The 27279-nt window shown below is 40.2% G+C and overlaps 1 protein-coding gene across 1 annotated transcript in view; it reads right to left on the reverse strand.

Moving 5' to 3' along the window:
• The window catches only part of lft (Limb expression 1 family member lowfat), a 377874-nt gene that overhangs the window by 69606 nt on the left and 280989 nt on the right, over nucleotides 1–27279 (reverse strand). The gene's annotated exons all lie outside the window — the stretch shown is intronic.

A 27279-nucleotide genomic window follows, 5' to 3' on the forward strand; every position in this document is an offset into this window, starting at 1 on the left:
GAGCGCCGTACCTAGCTACGCTCCATATCAAAGTTTTACGAGTCTTTTCTTAACATCCTTACACAACGTCCCTGTCATCAATTTCCTCCTCCTCCTTAATTTTTATATAATATGTGGGTCGCGGTAGTCCAGGGTGTAGAGCGTTGGACTGCTGACCGAAAGGTCCCGGGTTTGATTCCCGGGCAAGGCAGTTTGGGCACCTGCAGCTCCACCCAAGCTATAGTGATTTTTCGGGTACCAGATCTTCCTGTGAAACCATAACTGGCACAGGGAAAGGAACTGGCCCCCCTACCCTGATGTGTGAATTTCGCACGCCGTATAGGGTTTACTACTGGGTGAACTCCACCATCACCTACTAAACCGACCTTCGGGTTGATTACTGTGTTACGACGACGTGCCATGCCGTTTTTAGGCGGCTTTGTTTATCAGAGGTCGCCTAGTTGGGCTTATGTTCTGTGTCACAATATTTAATTCCTTTTTCTTCCTTTCACCACCAGTGATTACTGTGTTTATGGTATATATGGTATATATATAGACTTTCACATACTTTATATATATATATATATATATATATATATATATATATATATATATATATATATATATATATATATATATAAATTATGAGAAAGTCTCGTGGATGTAAATAATAATACATAACTCTTTTAAAAATTATTGTCATCTTGTGAGATTTGCTCCGTTCAAGGGGAAATATTCCGTGTCTGAGGTAATGGTGTAATATCGAGCAGTTTGTCTCTAGACAGCTTAAAGCTCATCTTTTATTTAATAAACTACGCTAACACGCGAACAAAGTACGGCCATTTGAAGAGCTGAACAGAGCACATCCACAGGTTTTCTCACCACTCCGTGGCCGTCTCTATCTCAAGCCTTCGATCGCATCCATTGTATGTTCCTCTGTCCGTTTTCCTTCCGATCTGCTGGATCTGGGACGCCTCCAGCTTCCCGTTCCATCCTATGGCCGCCTCTCCCCCCTCCAACCCACCCCACACAAAGAGTGCCTTCCCGTCCGCTTGCTACCCGCTAACCCCGCCCGCTAATAGCGCCATGCCGTTTAGCATACTGGAAACGCTGCGTCACTGTCATTGGCATCTCTATCGGTCATCGTTTAAATGATCTGTTCCAGTTAATTCGAGAATGAGCAAAACAAATTACGTTCCGCCTTAATTTCCTTTGATTGGCAGGTGGGACTGAGCATTTCCAGACTCAAAATTTTTCGCGTAATTTTCAATTAATGAAACTATTGCCCCAACAGTGAGTAGATTCCGTGCCGTTTTGATGCGCTGACCTCAAAGGGGCGCGTTTCAAAGGCTCCTGCTGAGACTGGGGCACTTTTGTATCTCTGCGTACTTCCCTAATAAATATCATTGCGTCACCATCTTCGCGTGCGGAAAACTGTTTTAATGATATCATCTCGAAGCGAAGATCGCCTACCGTCCTTTAACGCGCGCTCCCTTGCGATTTCCATCATTTCAGCGCTGGTAATCGTTTGGCAATGGATGGATTTGCTAAAATTCCTCGCTAAAATTACGAACAAGCAAGAATATTCTCCGTTTTTTATGTGTTTTGCGTACCTCTTTATGCTAATCGTAGGATAACGGGTCAGAGGAAGATTCAGGATGGCCCCTGAAATCAAATGCCTACTACACTCTCTTCTGGTCTCTTGAAACACGACCAAACAATACGGAAATGCTTTTCACTACATTATTACTTTCTTCGACTCCTCTTTTTATCCCATCCCCTTCATACCGTCCGAAATGTCCATTCTATTCCTTCTTCTCGTTCCATTTTGCTCCCAAATTTATTAGCACTCGCAATGCCTCACGCTCAACTTCCTCTCCTTCCTTCCGCTCCGCTCTCTATGCTAATATGACAAAAACGAAATAATTGATTACGCTACTTTTCTTAATTCCTTCCAAGTTAACCGCTTCAATTAGGGACGCTGGAAGCCCTCGTGTAATCATGTACGTTAAATTAGACGTTTTTGCTGATTGTATTAGTCATTCGGGAAAGTATGACTCAGATTTGCATTTGAAATATTCAATAGATTTTACTGCGTTGCTTGTTGAATATTACTTTAACTTAATTGAGTAGCAATTAAAATTAAAACATTAACTTTACTTGTATTAGAAAAAAACAATTTTTATGTCGAAAACACTAGAAGGTGCTTTATGCAGTCTAAATATAACTTAAAGTTTTCCGCCTCCGTAGAATGCTTGACAGATGCGTGCGGTTCGTACTAAATATATGTATTTGCTAAATTATTCCGTTACGCCTGCCAATTAATTCCACACAGCTATTTTCGTTCGCCCATTTATCGATTTACAAACGAAGGAAAAGAATTCCCCGAATTTAACGGCACCACTCGACAAATTAAGCACATACTTCAGAGTTGCACGAAGTTCAATCGGATACTTAAACGTATCATTTCCTCATCATCAACTCTATCAGTGCATTCATTTCCGCAGCATGTGTGAATTAAGACTGAAAGACAATGAAGGCCCTAAGTCTTGGGGCGCCCTTCACCGGTCTCCGAATGTACTCTGTTTATAGTGATTAAAAAAAACCATCCCCGTCAAAGGCAGCACACTTCTCTTTATTCAGACCCCTCCATTTCATATTTTGACCGAAGATATATGGTTATTTTTTCTAGTTATAATTTCACTCTAAGACTTCAAGAATATTTTAAATTGAGCCCACGAATTAAAAAGGATCTCTAACAATCCAGAATGTTGACCGATAGCTATTTAATTGACCATTTTCGATGGCTATTCTATAGTTGACCAATGTTTATACTATATATCATTGAAGGTACTCTACATTGGTTTCCATTTCCACTCACCATTGGCATTTTGGAAAAATTCAAACAGAGGATCAAGCAATGATATTATGGCAGTAGGCACCCTATCAGAGAGTGTTCTGAAAAGTTCCAGCCTCAAAAATTCCAGAAAATTTCACAAATTTTCAGAAAAAATATCTCGTATCTTTGTAAGGTCCGAAACCTTTCAGACCACCCATGATTTTCCATAAAATAATGTGTACTATATTGGTAAGTACACTATTTCGCGAGTTAAAGGCGAGCACAGTTTATCTCTTCTTCTGACCTTGAGTTGAATACAAGACCAGCAGAATAACCGCCGCTTCACACATCCGGTTGTAAGCATGCTCCCATAGAGACGGGCTTTGAATTAAACGTTTAGAGCTGGCAATGGGATGCATTGAACTTCATTGGAAAGTTGCTACCGATGCAAAATGAACTCCGAAGTGGGGCCATAATCACACACATTTCAAAATGTAATATTGTATTTGTTTCGATATTTGATTAAGACAAATACGATTGTCGGTGATGACAGAATAGTTAGTTCAGAAACCGCTTGCATGAGAGGCTTTTTTAAAATAATAGAATCGTTCGCCAGGACTCCGGGCAAGAGCTGATAGAAGGGTACGAAAATGTGTAAATATGGAGCTGGAAGCTTCAAAAACTTATATTTTCATAAGAAGAGGAGAATTGCAGGTGTAACAATATATTGAAAGATCAAGTTGGATAGGAAGGAAAACAAACGAGGAAGTTTTAGAGAAGTTGGCAAAGGAGAGGACGGTTGACGGAGGGAATTCTCAGAAGAAAGAGACAGAGGATGCAGGGAATTCTGAAATGAGACAGGACCCTCATGGATAATCAAATCAATAGGTACCACAAGCTGATTAGATAGTCAAGTTATTCGCGTGACATCAAACATTGCATGACGTAATAAAAGTGGAAAACGTTAAACAGAGTAGGATGGGTCAACGGACATTGGGAGAAAGAAGTTTTATTGCATGGTCTGGATGGCAATAGGATCAGTGGGAAGCTGGAGGGAAACGTGAAGAGGAGGAAGGTATAAACATTATTCCAGGAGGTTTTCAGACACCTTGAAAGGATTCAATCAGTGTTTTGAAGAATGGAAAACCTGTTAGATTACATATCTGATAGCCGTTTTCATGATTGAGTTTTGGGTATCGTTTGGCCATGAGCTAGATCGATCTTCACGGGTAGTAATCCATGATTGACCAGTCCGCGATCTGGCGATTCGACCACCCTTCTTGCCCCACTGCCGTTATCGGGAATTAATTTTTATAGAGAAACTTTAACAGCCAATCAATCTAAAATTAAAAAATCTTCATCACGAATTATTTTTGAAAATAATTACAAAAATATCAAGCATAATATGAAATTTGCAAATAAAAAGATTAATTGCTTTGATTTAGTCAGTCACAGCATAGTGTTACATGCTACGAAGGTCAGGTTGTAATTTAATGCTCGTGGAAGGCTACGGTGCCAATGAGTGTGTAATGAGTTATTTCAGGAGTATTTCATAAAAATCTTCAAAAAAACTCTCCAAATCTTTCAGGACTATCTACCTAAAATATATTTTGAGAGATACTGGTTAATTATAAACACGCACTACCACTAAATCATAAATTTTTGCCCGATAGGTGTCTAGGGCATGGAGTGGAATAATTTCTTCAATTAATAGAGAGAATTTCAAACACATGCTTGGAATATTCAATAGAGAATATGAGATTTATTCAATATCACTGATTAAAATAAGAATGGAGTGAGGTTATTTTGTTATAATATGGCATCTTAAAGGGGGAAATGCTGAAAAGGAGATATCTCTTAACCTTGCGTGTACTCACTGCAGAAAGGAATGGCTCGGTGCCTACGTCTAGGCCATAATTCAAAGGAAGGAAGCCTAATGGATTCGCTCAGCACTGGAACCACTCCAGGAGTAGTAATAGTCGCGAGAATAAGTAGCAATCGTTGATAAGAAGATATGACATTAATGATCTTTTAAAACTTATAATAACAAATAATATGTTTAATTTAAACTGTTAGTTTCGTCTCATGGAATATGTAATATACCAGTGTTGAGCCAATTTTGATGCCTCTGATGAATCCTACCAAGAGGATCTTCAATTTCCGTTTCTAGTGCATAGATTTCGTTGGAATAACAACAATTTGACAAAAGAAGCAGAGTGTTGTCAAAATTGATGAGTAACAATGAAATATAAAGGTTAAAAAATGGTACAGCATGGTTTGGAAACAGAATGAAACCTAGAATTTCATCGGTAAAGAAAATCCTTAGTTCTTCCACCCACATTTTATTGAACACGACCAAGGTTTCGACTTACAAAGTCATCATCAGGTCGTTTTTAAGTCAAAACCTAGATCGTGAATAATAAAATATATGTGGAAGAACAAAGTATTTTCTCTTCCGATATGAATTGCTTCCACTAAGTGACGCCTCAAACCATTCTATTCACCTAGAATAGAATTTACAACTGTTATCATTTAAATCACCTTGGCAGTCTAATATGTGTAGTAATATTACATGGTTTGTTCGTATATTAAACACAAGATGTTACTTACTCCCCTCTCTCTTTACCCCGCTCTCTGCGACAGTGGTTGTAATCTCGGACACCTCTTGGAATCCAATATTTACGATAGCAGAATGTTTTACGTGGCTAAAAAATGACATTTTCAAGGCTTTCAGACATATATTTGACATTTGAGATTCAAACAAACTATTAAGTTTGTTTGAATCTCAAATGATTTTTAGCATTTTGTAAACCAAATATTTCTCCCACGACATGACATAGCAGAGCGGATACAGTGAGTTCACCGATGTGGTGGTGAACATCCTTCGAGGAGGGGGAGCGACGGGCCCCGGAGTCGGAGCGGGAGGGAAAGCGACTGGGGTGAAGAGAGGAGGCGGTTGTAAAGGGGTGAGGGGGAGTGGGAGTGGAGGGGCGGCGCGAAGTTCTGAAAGGGAGAGCATGGGAGAGTCGGAGATGCCGAGTCGAGCGCAACTCCAAAACTTTCGCGTGGGGGCAGCACGAGGACGCAGGGGGAGGGGGCGGTTCGGGGCCCCCTGTGACCACACGGACGACATGCCACTGATATCGAAAATTCATGCGACAAAGACAATTATTAATACTTTTAGGAGTCATGCATTCGATGCTTTTAAATAGTGCTACTAATGACATAAATTCCAGTAATAACTAACTTCACTGCACCACGCATTAATGTGATAGAATAATGATTTATGTAGCTAGCTATTGAGCATTTGAAGTATGGAAATATGCTTAAAGAAACATTTAGGGTAGTTCTTGCAAGGATTTCTAGTTATCTCCCCTTGCTCTCTTCCGGCGCTATCTATGCATGTACCAGAGATGTGGGAGATTCAAAAATAAGACTCATGCTGGAGCAGTGAACAAGGGAAAAGATGGTTCATTTTAGATTTAGGAAATAGAAAAAGGGAAAGGATTCTGAGAGACAAACGTTTAGAGCTTATCGTCATCAGAGTTAGAAATAAAATCAATAGAATTGTTGATGGAAGTTCAGAGTACAGCTAAAAGATGAAAAACCCGGAAAATGAGAAACGCCGGCCGGAAACCAAAATTAAGGTACTGTTATGAATAAGGAATGAAGGAAGGGATCCCACCTCTACTTTCAAACCGACTACAATGCGCAGACAAGAGAACGCAGGAGAGTCAGATGAATTGTTTGCAGTAGCATACATTTAAATTGATTGATTTAGTGCTCATTTAATTTGTTGCTAAGCATTCCTACCTAATGTGGGGCCGCAGAAACCATTCGTGCCTTCTGTAGTTGGGTAGGATCGGAGGAAGGTTGAGGAGAAGGCAATAGCCTCCTCTTAACGAAAGGTGCCAGGTTGTCACAGTTTAACGTCCCATCAGACGGCGAATGCACTGCACCTTAAACATCCCATCCGAAGAGGGAGCTGAATACAAATGAAATCACCTCCCAGCCCCGGGAATCCCAACGAGCGTTTGGCGTGGGAAACCCGAAGGCAGGCCTCGGCACCGATCTGATCTACTCCCGCCGCGGTTCGTCTCCTGTGCCTGCAGCGAAATGCGCCGTGAATTACCGAACGCAATGTCGTGGGGAGAACGTTCGCACGGGGAAATTTTACACGCCGGAGTCGGGATAAAAATGGCATGGAAAGAAGGATAACCAAGCAGACGAAAATATCAAAATAATAAATAAGGAAGTGAATGCGAGTTGGCCAAAGCCAATACAATCGAACAGATACACGAAAAGATCATTATAGAAGGCGAAAAGAGGATCAGGATTGGTGCGGTGGCTAACGTACTGGCTTCCCACCCAGAGGGCTCGGGTTCAAGTCCCGGCGGTGTTGAATATTTTTCCTGAGGTATCTCGATCCCTACTTGAGGTGCTTTGTGGAGGGCACTTTGAGGGAGTACTACGTCCGTCGGATGGGACGTTGAACTGCAGACCCCTTGGTGCCTTTCGTAAAGAGTAGGCTAATGCCGACGCCGGGTTTCTCTCCACCCTTCATCCTTTCCTGTCCATCCCCTATGGCGCAAATGACCTCAGCTGTCGGTCGCCTACCCTAAATACTACCACTAGGAGGCGAAAAAATTGAACATATAAAACCTAGTCTTTTCCTGTAGGCGGCGAAACAATTGAACTTAAATAACTCAATTTTTTCCTGTAGAAGGTGAAACGATTGAACTTGTAAACCCCAGCTTTTCCTGTAGAAGGCGAAACAATTGAACTTATAAAGCCCAGTTTTTCCTTTAGGAGGTGAAACAATTGAACTTGAAAAAACTTGTTTTTTCCTACAGGAGGCGAAATAATTGAACTTTTAAAAACCCAGTATTTTTCTTTAAGCATTGCACCTTGGGGAATGTGTATCTTTTATCAATAAATTTCCCTCGCGTGGCTGAGATTCAAAAGGAATTCGCAAAATGAAAAAAGGGTTTCGCACAATTCAAAATTACAAACAAAAATAAATGCGGCGTCATTTCAATTTATCAGAAGACCACAAAAAGATTGAATTTTTTTGGAGATCAAAAATATATTTAAAAAGAGACACAAGAGGACTATAGACTATAAACGAATCACAGAAATTCGTTGGTATGTTTCATATAAATGAAAAACCATATTCCTCATTATAGGAGGAACGTAGAATGTCGCTGGCATGCCCCCATTTTTGAAGTGTCCTTCGTATAAAATATCTACCCATAATCCGTCATGAGTGCAGGCTTACTCTAATTTAAATGGTATTCAATTAATGGCAGAAATCATTTAATGCAGCGACAAGAGATCAAAATGCTCCCAGACTATTCTTGTTGAGTCAGGTGTTAGTTTGAAATCGTTTAATCAGATTTATTCGTAAAACTGTTGTTATTAACGAGAAGGCTCGCCTCGCACTAAGCTCCGCGGATTCATTCACTTAAGTTACCGCGAAAAGTTCTTGAGCAAATTCCGTCTTTGGTAACACGGGAAAAATCTGTGAGCCCGACAGCACTAACTGGATCTAAACACGGGGCACTTCTGCGCAGGCCAGCGCCTTAACTCCAAATTTAAAAAAAATCAATAAAATGCAGGTACATAGTACATTGTGAAACGTGCCGCATTGTGATCGCAAAGGAATTTATCTACAAGAATATGAAAAATTACTGGATGCTTTAAATTCCTCATCTTCTTCAAGTTTCAAGGTATAGATAAAGTGAAAAGTCGAGAAGAAGGAACCCGGAAAAGTGGCAAGGAAAGGAAAATAAATGATAAGTTGGAAGACCAGACAACAACGGTATTTCCGGAACAATTTCAGATGCGCACCGAAAAAAAATGAAAGCTTTCACCTACGGTCCGTTCCAAAACGTATGGGCGGAGGTGGCAATTTTTTACTTCGGATGGTATACGTAAAACGGAAAGCATGCAGGACTAGATCTCACTCCCGATGATTGATTGGGATTCACCAGCGAATTACAATCACATTTTAGATCCTAAACTTACATTAACACAACGTCCTCATTGTGACATTGCAACTTGATGATAATTTCTGTAAGAGTTATCCTTGGATACTACCGTGAGAAGGGGAAGGGAATCTGCGATTCATCGCAAAGGAAGTCATTAACAGTTAAACACTAATATATCTTAAAAAAACATGACGCCATGAACACAGTAGCAGAGACAACACGAGAATCGGCCAAATTTCACTCGAGAGAATGGCACGAAATCCTATACTCAATACTCATCCTATATTCAACGTCTTTCAAATCTTGCGGTTTCGGATTCCAGAGATCAAACTATGACGCCTCGGCACTTGTTTTCTGAAACTACATCAGTCAGAGGGCAAATGGAGAGGGCGCAAAGTGAGCAGAGCAAATTTCAAGCGTCGCAAAAATGACGGTGCAACCGATAAGTGGGAGAAGGGCGAGGGGTGCAGGGTGTTATAGGTTGACGCAAAAAAACACAATGGGGGAAGAAGAGTGTTTTAGGGTGCGAAAGAGAGAGGAGCGTGGGAACCAGGGAGGGAAGTTCTGCAGAAGGTTTGGCTAGAAAAAGTTGATGGCGGCCGAGAGAAGACCGGGTAAGGTAATTGGCAGGGAGAGCATGGCGCAGAGGGAAGGAGGAGTAAGGAGATATCGGGAAAAAATGCGAGTAAATAGGTGGGAGGGATTGCAAGGGCGGAGGAGGGAATGGCGAGGAAGGAGCGGCCCGGGAGGATTTCGAGGGGAGGGAGGGTGCGTGGAAATAAATGGATTACAGAATGGGCAGAAATGTGGAGCGGGGGGGAGGGGAATGGGATGGGGGGGGGTGTGGAGGGGAGGGGAAAGAGGAGAGGGGATTTTTTTTACTAATGTTACGTTTGGAGAGTAATACAGCTGTGGGCGGCCAACGGGAAAGAAAGGCAGATTCGGATGTATTGGATGGGACGCCGGGTGTTGAGAGAGTTGCCGCGAGAGGAGGGAAACAGGTGCCCCTTTCTCGGGGTGGATGGACGACGAGCCAAAATCGCCCTCGACGGATCTCGACTTTGCTCCGATTCTCTTGAGGGCGCTGATTATATATATGCTTTGAACCTCCCGTTCACTCAAGAGTCTTGGTGGTTGGCAACATTTTTGACTTTCAAGAGCTCCAGTGGCTAAGGTTTTCGCTCCAGCACATGCCGGAACTCTGAAGTAATCACTTCCTGGAGGCAGCACCATCGTGCTTGTTTCAGTATTAATGCGCGAGCAGGCCCAAGTGACCACAGTGCCATGGCACAAACCTAGACTTTCATTCCATCTTTTTTTTGAGATCCTCTCCTAGGTTGATAAGACGAGTTGGTCAATTTCCCCCAAAATCAGTCATTCTCTGTAGAGGGCAAAAGAAATGAACTTCATCTACTCACACGATGCACACAGGTTATCAGGGACTAATTTATGGAAAGAATAACGCAATCTAATCCATGAAAGTTCTAGTGGCTTTAAAATAATTATCTCCGTGATAATTTTTCTTGTTACAACTTTTTGAATCATTATCCGTGCATTTAAATCAGCACCACATCACCATTGGGAGCACGTATAATAAATATTTGTCAGAGTTATTACAGCTTACTAAGACTCTTGGAAGCCTGCGGTCTCCTTGCGGGCCATAACATGCACAGTAGAGGAGATTTCGAATGCTTTGAAGTCGTTCTTACAGAAATATATTTTAATCGAAGATAAAAAATGAAAGCAAACGCGGAACAAGAGCATGCATAGACCAGTGACTTACTGCAATACAGAAAAGCATGATGTAATGAGAAATGATGAGAGGACGCCGAGGATCTCCTCAAAATGGGAGATTAAATTCATCATTAGGCATTTTTTTCCCCATAAGATTACCTATTGGAGTGTTCGAAGCTCGTGCATTCCGAACGGCTAGCATTTAATTCAACCGACTAAGGATATGATATGTTAGCATCAGGTATCATTCGGGTATATATTAAGCAGAACTTATGGTATCGATAGAAAAGAGGCAACCAATAAATGGAGCTCCACATGGAAGAAGATATACCCCAAGTATTATGCAGAGCACAATATTTACGGCCACCTCTGAAACATGTTTGAAATATTTCCCCGAGGGCACTTCCGAAAGTGCACATGATGAATGCAAATATGTTATGAAAATTTATTTGGATCGAATCGCTGAATTATGTGAATTCTATCCTTTGGCAAGATTGAAAAATGAAATTCGTTTAATGGCAGAAAGAATTACGAGAGGAGTAACGCTTGAGAGAAATAAAAGAGACCACATGTTTTTGGAAAACATGTTAAAGGCGATCGGTGATAGGGAAGACCCAAGGTTTTCATCGCTGCTGTTACCTGCTGAGCGGGCGATGCCGTGGAATGCGACGAGGGTGGAGGGGGAGGGGAGTTCGTGGGGGGGGCTAAGGGGGCGAGGGGGGGGGAAGACGCCTTGTTTGGGGTACCTGGGATGCGGATTTGGCGAAGGGAGATTAGATGCAGATGATAAAGCGGGGATGGAATAATGGATTCATATTTAATAAATGTAACTTTGACAGACTTGAGCTGAAAGGAAAGAAAACGAATGCATGAAGAAAGGAATATGCAATGCCTCGGGACATTTTCCTGAATGATTTTCAACGTCTTAAGAACGCTCATATAATAAACTTATGCGAGGGAACGGAATTCAGGCGTTCAGCAGACGTATAAGAAAACTTTTTTTCACGAATGTACGGACAAGTACGGACTTCGATGTAAATTATTCTACCTAAAGGATCCCGTAAACATTAAAATGTAAATTCGCCAAAATAGCTGGTACGATGCCGGTAATTGATGCGCATGGCTCATTAGGTCTCGTGCGAGCGACTTTACGACGAACGTGGGCTGACACCTTGAAAAAAAAATAATCCCGCGGTCGTCTGGGAAACGCAAATTTGTCAATTCATGTAATTTATTTCCTTCGCTCGTTTAGATGTATCTATTTGTTCAGATAAAATTTACCATCATGCGGCAATTACTCTGCTGTAAGCCCCAGGATTCCTTTAAATTGGCGCTCGCGGGGCAAGGATGTCTCGAAAGGCTGAAAATGAGGCCAATTCAAGGTCACATTGCAAATTGGTGCAAATATTTCCCCTTCTTGGTCCCTTTGACAAATCCCCTAGGTGTCCTCCAAAGTGTAAATGTGGGAACAGGGTCTTGGAATCCTGAATAAGTAACCCTTTCCGTCCTTTTCATTAACGGCGGTGGTGGCATTTACGCTATTAGAATTCTCCGAGGGCTACAGTAATGTTGCACCATAAAATCCACCCCAAAAAATCCCTGTGGAAAAACAGCCCGAGTTAATACTTGAACCTACTTCCCTGGAAGCTATACGGCAAGCGTTTTTCCCGCCGACATTAAGGGAGGCATCACAGCGTCCATTTCATCATTGAGAATAACACCGTTTTCTGATACTTAGATGCTTAAAACTAAATTGTTCGAACAGATTTTTCCGAGATAACTTCATCCACGATATTTTTTATTTTATAGTGTTATTTCAAATAAATAATCAAGTAAATTTCTGGACTGAAATTGGCCAAACCCGTTTATTCTCAGCCAAACTGACCAAGGCTCTGTGAAATTTTGTCTTCACTCCCATTTATTGACGTTACCTACGCTAAACGATACATTTCATCATCATTAGAGGAGAACGCAGTAGTATTAGTAGTATTTAGGGGAGGCGACTAACAGCTAAGGTCATTTGCGCTATTGGGGATGTACAGAAGAGGATGAAGGGTGGAGAGAAACCCAGCGTCGGCATTAGCCTACTCTTGACGAAAGGCGCCAAGGGGTCCACAGCTTAACTCCCCATCCGGTGGACGGCGTACTCACTCAAAGTACCCTCCACGAAGCACCTCAAGTAGGGATCGAGATAACACTGAAAAACAGTCGAACCCGCCGGAATTCGAACCCGGGCCCTCAGGGTGGAAAGTCAGTACGATAGACAATCTGGAGGAGGGAGCCCGACCCAAGAACGTCACATGTTCCCTCATCATTCCTCATATCAAATTGATATGCCAGGTACTATCCGCTATTCTTATTCTTGAAAATGCCTTTTCCGCGTGGAAAACTCAAATGATTCATGAAAATCATAGTCCAAGAATATTGCAGCCTAATATTTTTTTTCATACAGGGATTCAAATTTACTTGATGAAATTATCCAGCCTAAAATGTTCTTCATTAATTTTACGACGAATTCCAAAAAAAAACTATCTTCCATGTTCACCTTCTTAGATATTTCATTGATCGTGCTTGGATATTATCTAGTTCAAGTCTTCATCGTCTGCAGTAGTTCTTATAACCTCTAGGCATTCATGTATTATTAGGTTATGTGTAACTGGTAGAATTCTTCTCTGACTCTTCTTCTTTTACATGCGCATTGAATTTTCTTGAAAAACAAATAGTTCACAATGACATTCAATGAAAGCCAAACACAAACACACATGGAAATGTGGACTCGGGTACAGAGTCGCGGGAAGGGAAATGCATGATACAATGATTAATGTTTATATTATGAGAGAAATAGCTATTTTAACCAAAACAACACTCATTAGAACTTAATAGGTTCGTGATGCATTCAAAAAATAAATTATAGCATTAAAACTCGGTATTCTGTCTTTCTGTTGTTTTCTCAAATCAATTTATTAAAGCTACATGCTAATATCTATATTCCCTAATAGTTTTTCCACAGAAGTATTTTTATGGATGTAAAATTTCAGAATTTATCATGTCAATTTTTTACAAGATATTCTCCTTCCAATGTATTACATTTCAACTAAGAATATTTAAAGAGGATTTTTAAATTGCAAAAACTGTAACTAACTTTCACTGGCATGTTTGTAAGAGCTCTGAAGAAAGCCGTTCCTACTCGCTCTCTCTTCAGAAAAAATCTATTATTAAAGCAGAGTTAAGAATTCTCAATTGCTCTAAAAAGCTATTAGATCATTTGAGATGCGAGCATGCAAAACGAAATAAAATTCATCGTTGATGAGAAATTCAAGGTCGCAATTCATATCGATAGATGGAAGGGCTTCACAATTAGCCGGCTTCAAGTTTGTCTTTCTCACTTCGACGTTGGCATCCAAATGGAGGCCTAAATGCCTAACGTATGTTACCTGTAACTTATAAAAACATATCATGCTTTATTTACGGTTCACTGATTTATTGAATTGTCCTAGCCGGCTTCCTAATTCTATATAGTATTTCCGCTGTAGCAAATACGTGATTATGGCGATTGAAAAATGCCCATTTCACCAAGCAAGTTAAGTTGATCAGTGGTGACAATGACAAAAGACAAGGAATACCAAAAACTCGACAACATTCCACACGAGCGTTTGGACGGAATTTCCAAAACGGAGTCTTCCGAAATGAATGCGCCACGTATGCACGAAAATTCTTGGCTCCACGCTAGGTTTCGCAAATAATAGGTTATCTACCGGTTAAGGTAGGTTTTTGGATGGACACAACTGCAAAATAAATAAATATTTTGTGACTCCTAATAAAACACAATCCAACAACCCAGTCTGCATCAGGTCTCTCTTCATCATCTGATATATATATATATATATATATATATACTACCTTGATCAAAAAGTTCCCGGAATAACCACCGTGTGGCGCTCCCATCGTTCCGATTTGAGTTCTGTTTTTTTTGTTAAATTGGTACATCTGTTGTTGATATTCCCTTTAAATCTTAGTGTCATAACTTGACATTTGCAAAAGTTACGTAGCCAAGAGTACATCTATCTCTGTGTGTGTTGGCGATTTTTTACAATTGCAGAAATGGATTTAAATTTCCAACTACGAACTTGTATTAAATTTTGCGTAAAAAACGGATTTAGTGGCGCACGGACGTTGGAAATGTTGGAAAAGTGTTTCGGCAACGATTCTCTAAAAAAAACGGTGGTTTACCAGTGGCACGAGCGGTTCAGAAGTGGTCGTGAGTCAATCGAAGATGATGAACGCAGTGGCAGACCATCGACATCGAAAGTCGGTGAAAAAATTGATAAAGTAAAAGAAATGTTGGTCAATAACCGCAAATTAACATCAGAGAAATAGCGGAGGACTTGAACATTGCCTATGGATCCGCCCAAGACATTGTGGTTAATGATTTGGGTTTCCGTCGTGTAGCAGCAAAGTTGGTGCCAAAAGACCTCAATTTCATGCAAAAAAGAGACCGTGTTGACGTCGCAAAAGACATGATTTGCGAGGCTGAATCCGATCCCACATTCATCAAAAGGATCATTACTGGAGACGAGACGTGGGTTTATGAGTACGACACGCAATCCAGACATCAGGCAAGTGAATGGCGTTCACCAAATGAGCCGAGACCAAAAAAACCACGTCGTTTTCAGTCAAAAAAGAAGGCAATGCTGACGGTTTTCATGGATTACAACGGTGTAGTGCATCATGAATTTTTGCCAGAAGGCCAGACAGTAAACAAAGAGTATTATTTGGGCGTTATGAGACGTTTGCGTGAAGCAATTCGCCGAAAGAGACCAGAAATGTGGGCAGAAAACTCGTGGATTTTGCACCATGATAACGCACCGTCGCACAGTGCTATCATTATTCGTAATTTTTTGACGAAAAATGCAACAAATACCATCCAACAGCCACCGAATTCACCTGATTTGGCTCCCTGTGACTTCTTTCTGTTCAATCGAGTTAAAAAACCATTACGGGGAACGCGTTTTAGCAGCCGAGAGGAAGTAATGGAAAAATCGCAGGAAGCACTGATGGACATACCGAAAACCGAATATAAAAAATGTTTCGAGGATTGGATCAAGCGCTGGCATAAGTGTGTTGCAGTCGATGGGGATTACTTTGAAGGGGACAATATAGATTTAGATGAATAAACTTGTATTTTTAATTTTCTGAATAAATTCCGGGAAATTTTTGATCAAGGTAGTATATATGTATATATATATATATATATATATATATATATATATATATATATATATATCTGCATATATATATATATGACTAAATCTAAATGAGAGTTAGGACGTAATGTAGCATTAACAAACGGTCATATTATATTCGGTGCTAACATTTACTACAGCTATTAAGCATTAATCATGTTTGTTAAATAGCAACAAATCACATAAGTATATTGCCATATTTTGAGACACAGAGGCAGTTTAAAACTTTTGAGGCACAGGAAATATGGATAAGGCTGGGGATTCTTTTTTAGACTTCCATGAAGTAATTCATTAACGACAACGATATATCCGGGGCTAAGGCATCGTCGATAAATCTCTTCGTTGATGTAATGTACTGACATAATACACCCATTCATTTAATTTAAAAAGTATTGCGGTTCATGAAGCCGCTGTCGTGTGGGGAAAGCGCCGCTGCCACCGTCTGACTCCCCACTGCTTTCAATCAGTTTTCGGACATACAGTATATCTCGTGTTTTGCTCGGAGGAGCCGAATGAAATGTATAAGCATTACTTGTAAAAAGGATATAAAATATGCACGAAAATGGGCGGAAAGATTACGCACATGCAGACACCGAAAGGGGAAGGAACGTGAAAGAGAAGAGAGAAGACCGAGTAGACGAAGAATATGACATTTAATAGCAAATTACGGCTCTGTTTCTTTAAACCCCTCTCAATGATGCTCGATGGTAATCCGAAAGGCTCCAAAATATTTAATTTGTAATTTAAATGTTAGCGTAATTATTTCGACACATATTTTGCATAATTTTAATGATTTGTTAACCTAAACTAGCCTTGAGGAAAAATTAGAATCCCAGGACTTTATTTTATAGCACTACGCGAATGTAAATAATGCGTAATACTCTAAATCAGAGGCGTATAAAAATTCCAAATACGTCCACTAAACGTTTTAAAGCGAAAAATCTCCATCCTTGCCAGAGATCACGCTAGATATGACTTAAAAGGCACACACATCCTAACATTTTACATCGCCTGCGTAAAACTGCACTCTTGCGAAAATAAGCATTTCGTTACATTATTCTCGCGAATGTGTAATGATATAATACACTTCCATAAATTGAGAGCGGAGGAGGACGTGTGGTTGGCATGGAGATAATTGCAGCATCCGTGGGGAAGAGAGTGAGGAAGGGGGGAGGGCGGGATGTAATGCGCGGTGGGAGGGGTTCCGGAGATATCGCCCTTAATCTGCATATAGGCCCCACAACAGAAATGCTTCCACGTGGCACGGGGCCTGCACCTGTTCCCCTCGCTGTCATCCTCACCTCTCAAAGAGGCCTCGTCGTCTCGGCATCAGATTGAAGGCCCTCAAGAGGAGAGTCGTAGCGAGGGCAGGACAAACGGGGCCCGACGAGGCACCTCGCTCGAGAGCACGGCGCTCCGGGCCGCGACGGGACGTGAGGGGACGGACGAAGGGGAACCTATCTGAGCGGAGACTCGATTTCGGCACTATCGACCCGGAAATATGGCTGCGCTGCGGTGCTTGATTTTCTCTCATTTGGCGTGAGATGAAAACGATCCAAGTGTCATCGCCGCCACGGTGTGAGGTAAACGTTGCATCACGATTGTGATGGCGACGCTGACTGACATCGTTTGGACAACAGACGAGGGGAAGAAGCGAGGCTTGATGACTTTTTTTCATGTTGAATCGTGGGGATTCTATCAAGACTGGATCCACTTCAACCAAGAAAAAAACCCCGACATGGCATGAAAAGACACGTCTTTGATCCCAATTTTACAGATCTCGGGAATTGAGATAACATATTTAAAAAAAAATCAAAGGTGAAGGGGACTTTATAAAAGATAAAACTTAGAAATGCTGTATTACTATAATATTAATTATGCGGTCAAAATCGAGGATACGATTCAGCTCTGTATCAATATTATTTCACCCATAAAATATAGTTATGCTTATTGGAAAATGACGAAACTGAATTCCAATTAAAGTATGTTTTGAATCAAAAAGAGGCAATCGTTCTCCAACTTTACAACTCAAAATAAATGTAGATGAAAAATGACTTCAAAGATTGTCATAGTTTTTACCGAAGTGAAATAAGCTTTGATTCGAACAGCTATATTTGTTTTGCTTTTCCAGGAGTAACCATTTTCACGTCAATCAATAAATAATTACTGCAAAACCACCACCCAGCAATCAACTGAAACCTTTGGCTATTGACCGGACAGGCGAGGGTGCCCGGTGCACGAACAAAGCCCCAAAGAGCCAAAGGTAAGATCTCACATTTAAGGTAATGGGATAGTTCCTTTCCTTGTGCCACCTGCGGTTCTCAGCCTCGAGGCTCGTATTTGAACTGGTGTCTATAGCCACCATCTTGATTTGAATCAGGAGCCGTATGCTCAGCAGTCGAACTAGCAAATCTAAGTATACTAAGGAGAATTTAACACCACCTACATATGATACTCCAAGTAATGGCCAAAACGGAAAGGGTCGGCTAGACTTTTAAGGAAACTCGATTAATAATATAGTATACCTTTTTCTATTGTGACTGGCATGCATGTGGTGACCTGCAAAACGGTATGCCCTTTCCTTTCGTCGTTCACAGGGTAATATAACATGCCAAATAGTAGCTGGTGATTTTGAGGAATAATATAAATATTTTCTTTTTTATGCCGCCAAGTACTAAAACATGATTGTATTAGTTATCACGAGTTATGAAGGGCTAATTCTGTACAAAATGCTTTAAAGGCTATGCACGTAAGGAGAGGAACGGGATTTCAGGATTTGAAGAAAGGGAAGAGAGAAATCCTAAGCTATAAACAAAAGGCCATCGGGTGGAAAGGTTCAACAAATCCTAACTAATATCTTCCAATTAATTAACCGCAATTTTCTTAACCCAATTTAACTCAACAGGGTTATTTGAATTTGAAATGAAATTCTACCTAAGACTCATTCGTATTTTTTGCAACAGCTTCTATATAGATTGTATGGATTTCATTAAATTTAATCCCAAATGAGGCTATCTAGATGGAAAGATTTTGACACGTGTTCCCGAAATTATTAGCAAAATATTTGGCGAATATTTCAAAAACAATTTTTATTTAAACCAGAAATTATGTAAATATGTATATTTCATAATGTACCAACGCACATTATATTCATTCAAAGAAATCTCCAATTTCTGGATGGAGAGAAGTACAGGAAAAAAAAAATTCGAAGAAAAAAACGATGGAGGAATTGCTGAGAGACAGTGAGATGCTGAAGCGTGTAATAGTGAGATTAGCAATTGGAAAGTCAAAAGGAAGAGATCAGGTACTCTAGAACGGTATGATAGATGTGAAAATATACGAAGAGATGAAGAAATAAATTGAAGTTGGGAAGGAGTGCACGAGAGAAAGCATAGGTATGTTGGAAAACCACCCATGGGGATGAATTGGAACTGGCCACACCGATTGCATCTCTTTATTTGCGTTAGTTAATAAGGAAAAGAATATTTAAATTCTCAAAAATAAAGAATCAACCATATACTAGTGGAGTAAGATGTGAACTCTCGAACTCTGGGATATCGGATGAAAGGATTTCAAAACGAGCTGAAAAAAGCGAGCGTCAATTGAGTCCTTCGATCCAAGGTGTGTCCGATTAGGGCAGGGCTCCGGAATCGGAATCCATAGATTCCGCCTTTTTACGTGATAAACACATTGTACCGGCAATTGATGCAAGCATTTGACCATGTCTCTCTTAAATGGGGTGAATTGTTTACGTGTGATCGACATCAATCCATTTTATTGTTCGATATCCCCTAGAGGCACGGCTCTCACGAATAAAACAATTCCCGCGTGCTGTGGCTCCAAATAGTTTGGAAAATTGATGAGCGAGTGTATGTGTGTGTGTGTGTGTGAGAGAGAGAGAGAGAGAGAGAGAAAGAGGGAGAGAGAGATGGAAGGAAGGGAGAGGAGAAACCAGACGTCGGCAATGGCCAACTCTCAACGGCGCCCACCAGGGGGTCCCCAATTTAGCATCCCATCTGACAGGCGAGCGGCGTAATGCACGCAAAGCACTCACAAAACACCAAATTAGAAAACAAAATTCCACGTCTCTTCCGGAAAACGGGGCCCAAACACTCTTCGTGAGTAGATCTCGGCGTCTATTAAGTAATTCTACCGTCAATATCCATCTAAATCTATGGGTAAAATGTCGTTCATCGTTCTAAATTATTCTGCCGAAAACGCTGACCTCCTCCTCGAGACAAAGGCCACCAGGTGGAAGGACTTAATAAAAAATTACATCTATTGCAAAACAACCTTTTGCACCAGAACACCGTTCAGGCGACTAGCTACTGCTCTCCGACTCTTTTGCTCCGTCGCTTTTCAAATACTGCTTGGCGAGTACTACAATTTTTGAAGTGAAGGATTAATAATTCACATTAATAAAGACAACTTCTATCAAATTGTAATCTTTCGTTTGAAATATGGTCTATTTCTCAGAAGGAAATCATGACAAATCATGCACGAAAGGGCGAAGTCAGACATTTCAACACCAAAGAAAGGAGGAACCGCGTAAACACTAATTTCTTTTATTTTGATAAAACCTTATTTAAGTCTACAATTTTAATTGAGGCATTAACTACGAGGAACATGATATTTCATTTCAATTTGACAAAAGGTGTGTCCCATTTGAGTTACCAAATTCACCTTTAAAAAGGTAAAATCTGTTCATATCTTCAAAATTCTCTTCAAATATGTTAGAAGTTGACTTTTTTGACCCTTGAAACCCATTCTATTTTTAAAATGATAGCTAAAATGGACGTCAATACTATTTATAATTTCCACAGAGGAAGTAGCAATTCGAAGGAAGAATGCAAGTTATTCACTAGATTGCCGGATTCAAATGGTACTGAAACACAGTAATATTAGCATATATATAATTGATGATTTCCCGCTTAACTTTATGGAATCGATTGATTTTGAAAATTAAAAACAGTAACTTTGTGATTCCACTGAAAAAAATTGTTTAATGGAATCACAAAGTTAACATTTTTCATTTCCAAGCATATATATATATATATATATATATATATATATATGTAAAAACACAGATTTAGATTTTTAGAATATAGAAACACAAAGAAAGGACACTCACAATTTGTTATTTGACGTTTCGACAGCACGGCTGTGGTCTTCAGATCCTAATTCTGAAGACGACAGCCGTGCTGTCGAAACGTCAAATAACAAATTGTGAGTGTCCTTTCTTTGTGTTTCTATATTCTAAAAATCTAAATCTGTGTTTTTACATATTTGTGCGTCGCCGAAGAGCGTTCCATTTCAAAGATATTATATATATATATATATATATATATATATATATATATATATATATATATATATATATATATATATATATATATATATAATTAATATTTCTTAGCACTGCTCGGAAGTTTATGAACGAGCAGATCGTTGAAGGAGAAAAAGCTGCTCAATGCTGGCAAGGACATCCAAATTTCGGTCAGACTCCCGGCCTCCTCGCCCCGTCCACCTTTTGTTTAAACCACGTCAAACACACTTAGCACTCTCCGACGAGCAATGTCCATCCCCAGCACTCCGCATCAGCTCGCAACTCCACCCCCCCCCCCCCCAGCTCACCGCGCCTCCTCCTCCAAATCCCCCTCCCCCACCACCACCTCCTCCTCCTCCACGTCCCCGGCCGTCGAATGCAAAACCACTCCAAGATCCTTCCTCCTTGTTCTCCCCCTCCTCCCCGTCCAGTTTCTCCTTTCCCGCGTCCCTCTCCCCGCCCCCTCACCCTCCTCCTCCCGAACCTACTCCCGACCAAATTTGTATTCGTATTCATCGCCCATCCATCCACATCCGAGCCTCCTCCTCCTGCCTCTCCTCCTCGCCCCCCTCCCCCTCACGCTCCTGTCTTTGCATACATTTTCCCTCCTTCCCCTACGCACCATCCCCACCCCCCTCTCCCATCCCCGTCGTCCACTTCTCTCCCCCTGCGCGTCTCGAAAATCTTCTTCCTCTCCTCCCCTCCTTCTCCTCCTTCTCTTCCTAACTTCTCTCTCTCTCTGCCTTCTCTCATTCTCTCTCTACCTCCCCCTTTCACTCATCCAATGATTTAGAGCGGCAGTCGGTCGGTCGTTGGTGGATCGAAATGGAGGGCCAGCGGTTGACGATCGCCCTGCAACACCTCACCTCCCTCCAATCCTTCCCGCTCTTGTCTCTCTCCTCGGCTCTGGAGCTAAATCTACGCGCGCACTCCGACCGCCATCGGGTGCATATCAAAATCCTCGCACCTTTGGTGGGCATCAACATGGCCAGCCGTCTTTTGGCGAATTAAGGGAAAGCTTTGAAAGATCACGACGAAATCGTGGACCCGATGTGATTCGTGTGTGACATTCGACAACATCGAGGCAATATCCACGACTACGCCTCAATAAATACCGTCATAATGAGCGAAATATAACTTTTTGAGATCTTTATTGCGACAACAGAATAAAGCTTGCTTTCTAACACGTTGGCCCGACCCTCATGAACTTATTGCTACTCTCTGTGATTCATCAACACGGATACCACGCCTCTTCAGTTCCCCATGCCTTGCAAGGGACGCGGGAAACAATGGATAGGAATAATAAATAGGTCAGAAATTTTGAAGGAAATGGTTAACGGCTGGAAAAACTACGTTGCTTACATCGCCATTATTCCTCAAACTAGATACTGATGCTTAAATGGAGAGCATGAGTTCCGCTGAGAAATACTGCACTGCAATTAAGATTTGATTTCTTAATTTATCCGTCCATTTGGTCTTAAGCATCCTCCTCCGGAACCGGGTTTCGAAGGACTCTAGTCATTTCTGGTCTACTCTCTGGTCTGTTCCATGCTTCTGATCCATAGAGTGCCACGCTTCATACGAATGTTTTCACGTATTATTTTCTCGTCTGTAGTTATATCTTCTTTGAACACAGCAGTTGTCTTTTCATTAAGAATGCTCTCTTAGCTTGAGCAATTTTTCGCTTCATGTCTGTAGTACTTCTTCCGTCCCATGTGATGGTACTTCCGAGATAGGTGAAGGAATCCACTTGCTCTCATTTTTGTCTTTTCAGTGTATTTTGCTTGTCTCTTCTACATACTAAGATTTTGGTCTTCGTCTTGTTTGTGTTCATGCTGTATCATTGTAGAACTTGATCCAATACGTTTAGTGACCTTTGAAGATCCTCCTAGTTTTCTGCTGTCACTGCAATGTCGTCGGCGAAGCGGAGCATGTTTATCAGTTCTCAAGTGATCCTAGTTCCGTTTAATCCGATGCCTTGTGCTCTTATTGCCTCCTCCAGGTACATGTTGAACAATGCAGGTAAGAGGTTGCATCCTTGTCTAACTCCTTTGTTAATTTTAATCTCTATATGGGTTCCTTCTCTCATTCGCATAATGGCTACTTGTTTCTTGTATGGCTGATAGATTATTCTTCTGCCCTTGTAGCCTATTCCGAGTTTTTTCAGCATTCCAAACATCTTGTTCCATTCTAGATTGCCGAAGTCTTTCTCCAAGTCCACAAATGCCACATGCAGTTGCTTGTTCACATATATTATTTTCTCTAGCATGATTCCCAGACAGAGTATGGCTTCCCTGTTTCCTTTGTTCTCCCTAAAGCCAAATTGGTTGTCCGATAGGTTATCTTCAATTTTACTTTCCATCCTTCGACTTATTATTTGCACAAGTATTTTTGATGCATTGGATACAAGACTCAAGTTTCGGTGTTCTTCACATTTCTCTGCCCTCGTCTCATTTGGCATCGTGATCATCACACTCCAAAAGTCTTCAGGCAGTCTTCCGCCTTTGTAGCTATTTTATAGATAACGGAATTGGAATAGTAATTGGAATGTTTATTGGATTTATCGCTGATAAATACTTCAAATGTTTAACATAGTTAATTAACTTAATTAAGAGTATTACATAAGGTCCTTGGCAAATGCCAGAAAAAATGCAATTTATTTCCTCATACGATAATTTGAACAGATTGATAGAGAGGGAAAAGTAACGAACAGTCGATTACGACTTCAGCATTCGATTCAAAGTCAAAAGTAAAAACGCTTTATAGAAAGGCACCTATTTACTTTGCTCCCACGATGCAATCGGAAACTGCTGCTCACTAGACGACTCTGAACTCAGAACAAATTGAGCATTTAAAAGGTAATTTAGGGCTAAAGAGGTAATTGAAATAAACTTTAAACTGTTCACGACATTTTCCCATTCGCTAGACTGAAATTAGCCAACGATAATTTTAAGCCATGGTGTAACGTATTAATTATCTTAAACATTTGAAGTATTCATCAGCGGTAAAACCGATAAACGTTCCGATTACTACGATACTAAATCTTTAAATGTTTTATCTCCTGAAAATAAGAAGGAAGGATAATCGCGCCTAAAGGGGTCTAGTAATGAAATAATCAGTATAAATACTTCGTATCTACTATATTATTACAGTTAAATCCAATCAAAGATGTCTCAATTATTTATGAATACCTAAATGAATGACGATATGAACCGCGAAGTAAATCCATAGATTGCTATCTACGTCAAGATCCATATAAACTCAGCAGATCGAAGATGAATGTAGTCATAAGATGCAGACTGGATAAAATATTCGAGGCATCTCTCAGCGTAAAAAATACCTCGAAGCGTTTCATCAAAATATAAATTTGCAGTATTCAACTTGAGACATCAAGGAAATGTGAAAACAGAATTACGAGCGGGATAGGTCTGTGAATATCGAATGCAGAATATTGCCTAATGAATACATAGAAAAGGAAAGTAATGTTAACTCATTTTTGATGCAAATAATTTGCTAAATAATTAGGCAAAGAAAAAACTAGAAGGTAGGTCATTCAGAAGAGATTGAAACTGAAGTACACATAACGCGTTAGATACGGGATAGTATGGTTTAATTAATAAGTGGCTCACAGATGGAAGAATGGGTTGTAGACCTGCACGCAACCGATTTTAGGAGTTGTAAGCATTGAGAACAAGAACTTCTGCTCGTCCGTAAAATTAAAAAAGAAAATTCTTGATTTAAAAATTTCAGCGCGTATTATATGTTGACATTCTGACACACGAATTTAGTTTTCGGAGACCGTATATCGCGTACAAATTATACCCTGCAAACCGCCACAGGGCCGTCTGGCGACGGCTGTTAGGACACCAGGCATGACAGAGAAATTACTGAAGCGTGGCAGTAAGCCAACGTTGTGACAGAAACGATAAGTGCAAAAACCGGTAAGGATGGGGGAATAATTACTTGTAAAATACAAAGTCAATATACACCTAGTGATGTACGCTCAAATGCTAGAAATGGCAATGGGATTTGATCGCATTAGATAATTATTTAAGAACTTATAATAACCATTTACAAAATTGACTATTTCTTTGATCATAAAACGGAGTGAAAGGATTTAAAAAATTGCAATAATCATTAAACATTTGAATTAGCTTTATTTTACACTAAAAGGAGTTTTTTCAATTATACTTTGCAATATTTTTTCCTCCTACATCTAGGTAAAACGTGACTAAGGAAAATGTAACTGATCCTTGTGTCATTCGGTTTGGCAGTGTATTTCAAAAATACCCAATTAGAAATTATCACTAAGCATTTCCTGAAGCTGCACATGCAGAAAGAGGTGCACCGCTCACGTTGAAAATTGATGAGCAAGCCAAAGACTGTCGTGCACCTTTTGGAAATAATTATCAAACATCTGCGACTTGACAATATTTTTTTAGGGGGTCTATGGCCTTCTTCTCGTATATTGAAACTACTTTGTAGGCCTCTAACACTATCTAGCATAGAACTTTCAGCTAACGCAAAGAAACCTTTCCCAAACGTGCATTTCGAGACACTCTCCAGTCACTTTTTCTCTTAGTTTAGAAGAGATTAAACATTTTTTTGGAGTTCTTAGTAAGAAGTGAATACACAGCACCTACTTTCAAAAGGGCATTCAACGAATTTTTCCAACAGCGTATTAACCGATGTCTAAGACGAGATAGATTAGAAACAGGGTATATGTATAACATGTGGAAAGCATTCATAATATACATCAACCACGAGAACACACTTGCTTGGTCAATTAGGTGCAAAGAATCTACTCATAGTTTCATTACTTACTCTTGATCAGTTCTTAAGTGTTTGTGGTTCCAAAGATTTCTGCTGCCGCAAATTTTTTAAAGTGAAATTGAAACTCTGAATGAAGTCTGAAATTTTCAGACTTCGTTTTGCAGACAAATGGAACAAGTGCGGTCAAGTGACTTTACAGTGACAAACCAATTTTGAGTATTCAAGGAGAAAGTTGGAAACATCGTGAGATAGTACGGACGCGCAGACGTAATCGCGTCGAAAACCACTGAATGATGAATAGTTGGACCGCTGAAAAAAATCATTGCAGAAACGAAGCTATTCCTTAGGAGTAGAATCTTCAGCCGGCCAATAAGTAGTTCCGAGCTATCGAGTCTCGGTTTGTACATGACTTTTTTCACTTCCACATCACTTACACTGCTGGAGAATGAAATTATATTCTCAAATTTAATGATAAGCAGGAAGGAAATTAAAAGGGAAATGGTACTGATAAAAGAACCATCAAAAAGACGAATACATTGTCGATTGATACGCTGAGGAAGACGCAAAGAATAAATTAGTAAAGTCTTTGATACGGAATTTAAAGCTACATGTTGATTGGGCCTAAAAACTATAATGCGGTAAGGCTTATCTCATTTACAAAGCGTCGAATATATTTCCCAAATAGTATTTAAATTAAATTGCGATGAAAAATTTATCCAGCTCCGGAAAACAAAATTAATAGTTTAATGATGTAATATATTATGTTAGAACAATTCTAAGATACCCAATTTTTATTAAGGTAAAAGTAAACTGCTTGAAGCGCAGTATAGCACTTCACTTCTAAGCAATAGAGAAGTATGAAAGATTTCATTATATTGGCCAATTTATTTCCCTGTGCCACCAGCGATTCACCCTGAAGATCTGGCAATGGAAAAAGGGTACAGCTAGGGTGAGGATGAAGGCAACCAGAGGTATCACTCGGAATTGAACCCGAGCCAAACGGCTAGCAGTCCAACGCTACCGGAATACCCCGGCCCTAATACCTCCATTCATGAAATCATTATAGGAGACAAAGAGTTAAGCCTTTCAAACTCTCTAAGTAGTCGTTCTTTTCAATCGACATTGTGCTCGTTAGTTGAGAGGTATCTAGCAATAGATATTTAGTCATGGGAAAAATATTCCCACAAAATCAGATAATGTTGAGGTAGTAAATGAATTCGGTGTGTCAGTTGAAGAAACATCGATAAGTATCATCTAACCAAGCGAAGATCTGAGTCACGGCAGGAGTTTAGCTACCGACTAAATAAGTGTACTCAAAATGAATGAAGACAGTAATATTTATAAAGGAACTGGACTGACTGAATTAGGAATAAAAGAATGAAAAATTTGACATTT

This window comes from Hetaerina americana, unplaced genomic scaffold (genome assembly GCF_022747635.1).
Source record: "Hetaerina americana unplaced genomic scaffold, ioHetAmer1.1.p SCAF_10, whole genome shotgun sequence".
NCBI lineage: Eukaryota > Metazoa > Arthropoda > Insecta > Odonata > Calopterygidae > Hetaerina > Hetaerina americana.